Below are 5,373 nucleotides of genomic sequence, written 5' to 3' on the forward strand. Positions count from 1 at the left end.
GGCCAGGCCTTTCTTCTGAGGAAACTTCAGGAGGACCTGTAAGCAGTAGGTAACACGGAGAAGGGTGAGAACTATAGAAAGTCAGTTTGGGAACCTTGCTAAGGTGATAGATAAATTCATAGAAGGATTAGTATTATAAGAAATTACATAGCTGGGAGAGTAAAAATAAATTTTAATCAAAAGGCAATATTCAATTGTATTTTCGCCCTATCTTTTGTGCTTCTTAAAATTGACATCATGTGGGGAAGTGATTGTTTGACAGGGGCGGCTGATCATACTAAAGGGTGGAGACGATGACAAAAAAACAGAGGTTTTGGCAAATAAGCACTAGTGTCAGGAGTATTGATTGCAAATGTGAATCCTGGAAACCAGCTGAGGGTGGATTACAGAAGATATTTGTTATAAACAATTACAATGTGTATAGCTTTTTGAGTAAGAAAATGTAGTATTTGAGGTTATAAAACAACCTAATGTAAAATCATTTACATATTGATATACGAGTCGAGTTCTTCAAAGAACAAAATCCCAAACTCTAATATCTTCTAAAAACGGGACTAAGGATGGGCTGCACAGCTGGAAAGCAGATGGTGCTAGGGTGGAGTGAATAGAAAATTATTACTAAAGAGAAATGTTTAACCTTACATGTCTTCTATTTGATTTGATGGCTTTGTATTGGGATTTCAGGCCTAGTTTTGACAGCTGAGTGAACTTGGGGTTTGCAACAAAATTTATAGGTAGTATAATGTGGTTACAAAGAGAATAAAATGTACCTGTTATCCTAAAGTTTCATTATAGGAATGTCAGTTACCAAATGTTCATACCTTACAAATTTAATAAAGAATTCTACAGAATTTAAATTGTGGTTTTCTTTAGGATTTTTCAAAGGTTGTCTCTTTATAGAGAGATTGTCTCTGTTCATCCTGCTTTAAGTGGCCCTACTTGCTTCACTGGACTCTACCTTCTTTGTTTTCTCCATACCATGTATCTACCTTCTTACTATTTATTATATTACAGACTGACATAGCAACTTGACTGCTGTATGCTTGCTCCCAGACATCGTAAGGTCACGGAAGCAGGCCCTTGGACTTGCTTATTCACCGTCATCTCTCTCCAGGGTGTTTTTTGTTGCATGCCACCAAGTTAATTCCTGTTAACTGATTCGAAAGCACTGAGGAAAACTGCTACCTAGGGTTTCCTCGACTGCAATCTTTACTGGAGCAGGGTGAATATGATGCTTTTCTTCTGAGAGTCTGGTGGTAGGTTCTAATCCCTAATCTTTTATTATTATTATTATTGTGAATAATATTTGACTCAGTCATTTTTGTTAAAAACTGAAAGGTTGGGAATTCCAAATTAACATCCTTGCCCGTGAACATCATAGAAACTCCAGAAAAGGTTTCCACCTTGTGTTCTACTGGGCTTTGCCCAAAGGAGCCTTGATTGGCCTGCTGCCGGCCGGCTCTACATAGAGTTCTTGCCCACAGTTCATTTGCGAAGGCCAACTCTGCAAGGACGGCATCGTGCACAGCTGTCAGAGGGCGGCTCCTGGGATGCTCTGGCTTATTCTTGGTATGCCTTTTCGGAATGAGTTTAGGCAGCATTCTCCTCAGAGCAATAAAGACAATGTGCTTCCCAGTGATTTTTTTTTTTTTCTTCAGTTCACATATTAGCCCGATTTGGATTTTCTGGAAAGATTTCAGTTGAGGAACGGGAACAAAGATCAGAATAGCTTTCTGACCACCACCAACGTCAATTTCCTTGGTTGCCATTCTATTCAGCTCCCTTAACTAAGCTTTTAGGTCCTAGTTCATCGCTAGCTCAAGAAGAGCCCAGACATGCCAGACTCCTGCATTTCACCATCGGGCTTCTCAATCTTCCTGTTTGAACTGAACGTGGCCTTTTTCTTGCTGAGTGCCAGCCTAGGAAGAGACAGCTAATCTTTTGGTCAGTAGTTGAGCCCTTAACTATTGTGACCTCAGGCCTCTTTTGACCCATCGTGTTGTTACTGTATGTTGTTCTATCAATCAAGACTCACGGTGACCCTACAGGACAGAGCAGAAATGCCCCACAGCATTTCCTGTGCTGTAATCATCGCAGAAGAACACTGTTAGATCTTTTCTACTTTCGAGTAGCAGGCGGCTCCTACCATCAACCTTTTGGTTAGTAGATGGATACTTAACCCTTGAGCCACCAGGTCTCCTTTTGACACAACGTACAGTTCAACAAGTGTTTGGTGACTAACTGAATGGATGATGCAATGAAAGAAGACTAGATCTTAAACTCCAGTAAGATGCCCCTTGAGAAGAGAGACGGATTCTTACCAAGCCTTTAGAACCAACTTTCTTACTTCCTTTCCTCTCCTCTTTCTTCTCTTTTTCCCTTTTCTCCCTTTCATTGACTCATTTTTGTTAAACCAACATTCCCCAAACTATTGCTCTCAAGTTGAATCCTCTTACAGTGATGCTATATAACATTTCTGAGGCTGTCAATCTTTAAAGGAGTAGGATACCTTCATTTGTCTCCCAGCGATTGACTGTTGAGTATGAACTACCATCTCATGGTTAGTAGTCCAAGACTTAATGAACAGCACTCTCCGTTGGTACTCAGTAGATATTTATTGAATTGATTTATAATTAATTCATCACTCATTTATCAAACATTATATATGTAACTTCCTTTTTAAGCATTATACTAGGTTCTGAGGGTGCAAAGAATACCTGAACTAAACAAAACAACAATCAGTTAGAGGCCAGAGAGTAGATATAGTGAGGCTAGAGGACAGAGTGGCACCGGTCCTTTCAGTTTCTAAGATTTTAAATCTTGATGGAGCATACAGGGTCATCTGTTTCCCACAAAGGTGCACGTGGGTTCTAACCATTGACCCTGAAGTTAGTAGCTCAGTGCATAACCTACTCTGCACTATTAAAGGGGTGGGCATGAGGTTTGGAAAACAGAGAAGTAGGGGACCTACTCAAATACTGGGCGGGCAAGTCATATGGACAGGGATGAGAGTCAATGAAGCATCCTTCAGCAGAGACTTTATTGAGAATCATAGACTTTACAAATCCCTAATAAATGCATATTAGGTATAATTAAATCATAATGTGTTTCAGCATTGAGGACATTTCAAAACTGTGGATTTTTTTATACGGGTGAGATAAACTAAAGCAGCTATATTAAAATAGATGGCCTAACCTTTAGAAAGTGAACAGTTTCTCACATCTGTGATTCTGTTATCCAGATGGTAATGCATTTATGATAAAAGATGCATGATAATTTGATATGGTGTTTCTTCACCATCTCCTCTTGCTAAGAGAACTTCACCCTAATAGAATGGATTTTGCTACCTAAGATGGTGATTTTATATCCTGAAAGATCCCGAGAGTTAATATAAGCTACAGTTGTGTACAATGAACTTAAAAAAAAAAAAATATATATATATATATAAATTATTTTGTTGGGGATTCTTACAGCTCTCATAACAATCCATACATCCATTGTTTCAAGCACATTTGTACATAGGTTGCAGTCATCGCTTTCAAAGCATTTTCTTTCTACTTGAGCCTTTGATATCAGATCCTCATTTTTTCCTCCCTCCCTCACCCTCCCACACTCATAAATCCATGATAAATTATAAATTATTATTATTATTGTTTTCATATCTTATACTGTCTGACATCTCCTTTCATCCATGTTTCTGTTCTTTGTCACCCTGGTGGGGAGTGGGGAGGGGCAGTGTTATATAACAATAAACTTTTATATTTTGCTTTAAGGAGATTATATCTGTTGTAATTTTTCTTATTTATTTATTGTCATTGTATTGGGGACATGTACAGCTCTTATCACAATCCATGCATACATCCATTGTGTCAAGCACATTTGTACATTTGTTGCCATCATCATTCTCAAACATTTTCTTTCTACTTGAGCCCTTGGTGTCAGCTCATTTTTTTCTTTCCCTCTCCCACCCTCCCTCCCTCATGAACCCTTGATAATTTATAAATTATTATGTTGTAATTTTTCTTAGTCTTTATTTAATAATTTCTCATATATATGTGGAATCTAAAATGTTAAACTTTATTCAATTTACATTTTGTATGATTTCGTACAGTAAAATTGATGTAATAGGTATTTTCAAGGATAAACTATTAAATATTTAATGAAAGAAAATGTATATATATTTCATCATTAATAATGATTCCTTCCTTCCAACTTTTAAATGAGTTCTAAAATGTAAAGTTTCCTTTTGGGATGTTATTTGCAACAAATCTAAGTGAGCTATAGGTGCATTTACAAACATATGTACATATACCCAAGGTCTTCCACCAACGAGTCAACACGTTGCGTTGAAAAGTCTCTCAGCTGATGCTATGTGTACAAATGGATGGGCCTTGTTTTTCTTCAAGTTTCTTAGCACATGTTTATTGAACCTTGTAAAGTGATCTGATTCTGGTGTTTATTCTTTTTTCCTAAGATTCCTTTTTGCTGTCATTGTTCAAAGACCTTTTGATGCTCCAAGAATCCCTAATTGATGACACTTGAATGCATGCTGATCATTAATAATGACTCATCCTGTCCAAATGATGATTAACAAGTGAAAAGTAGCCAAGGCGCACATTTACTTCCCACATTGCAAATCATCTGGTTCCTTAGATTCCTGACAACCAGGAGAGGAGAAAATCCCCTTACATTTTAGCATAAAATGTCTAAATATAACATTGTAACGGATACATTTAGGGAAGAGAAATTTCATTTCCACTGTTTCTGGATAATTATTTTCTTCATATTAATTAGAAAAATAAAGAAGGTGTAAAGACTAAATTTTCAAAACCACTGAACATTTTTTGAAACGGGTAAAACCATGTATTTAACTAATAGTGATATGTGGATGAAAAGTGTGATTTTGAACATCCGAGCCACAGCATCCCAAACCCTCTTTCTAAATCGATTAGAGTCCCTTAAAGATTTCAGAGGAAGCTTGCAATCATTTAGGCATCAAAAGTCTCATTTCACTCTTTTTTATTTTAAAACTTTACAATTCTAATTTCATTGAAAGAACTTCTGTAATATTTTCTCTTCTCTCCCCACAAGCCCCATCCATCACCTTCAATTGCCCTTTTCTTCCCGAATAGTTCTACGTTCCAGGCAACTCGCAGGATCTGTGCCTGTCTGTGTAGGCACGAGGCTGTGGTCTGGGTTGGGGTCCGAGAAGCATGGGGAGAAAATGCAGTTTGCTTTTCAGTAGCATCCCTCCTCCATTGTTAAATGACTTAGGTATGTTAGGGTTGAGTGACTGACCTAATCTAATAACTATTCTTATGTAAATTCTCAATTTAGAAACTATTTATTTACATGTTTAAAGCTATAAGAACC

The 5,373-nt window shown here is 37.3% G+C and overlaps 1 pseudogene; it reads right to left on the reverse strand.

Annotated features, from left to right (window-relative positions):
- Nucleotides 1-1,181: 1,181 nt before the first annotated feature.
- LOC115870991 overlaps nt 1,182-5,373 on the reverse strand; it is a 9,856-nt pseudogene continuing 5,664 nt past the window's right edge.

Source organism: Echinops telfairi, unplaced genomic scaffold, assembly GCF_000313985.2.
Source record: "Echinops telfairi isolate 266 unplaced genomic scaffold, ASM31398v2 ScPeMD7_3533;HRSCAF=4204_0, whole genome shotgun sequence".
NCBI classification, from domain to species: domain Eukaryota; kingdom Metazoa; phylum Chordata; class Mammalia; order Afrosoricida; family Tenrecidae; genus Echinops; species Echinops telfairi.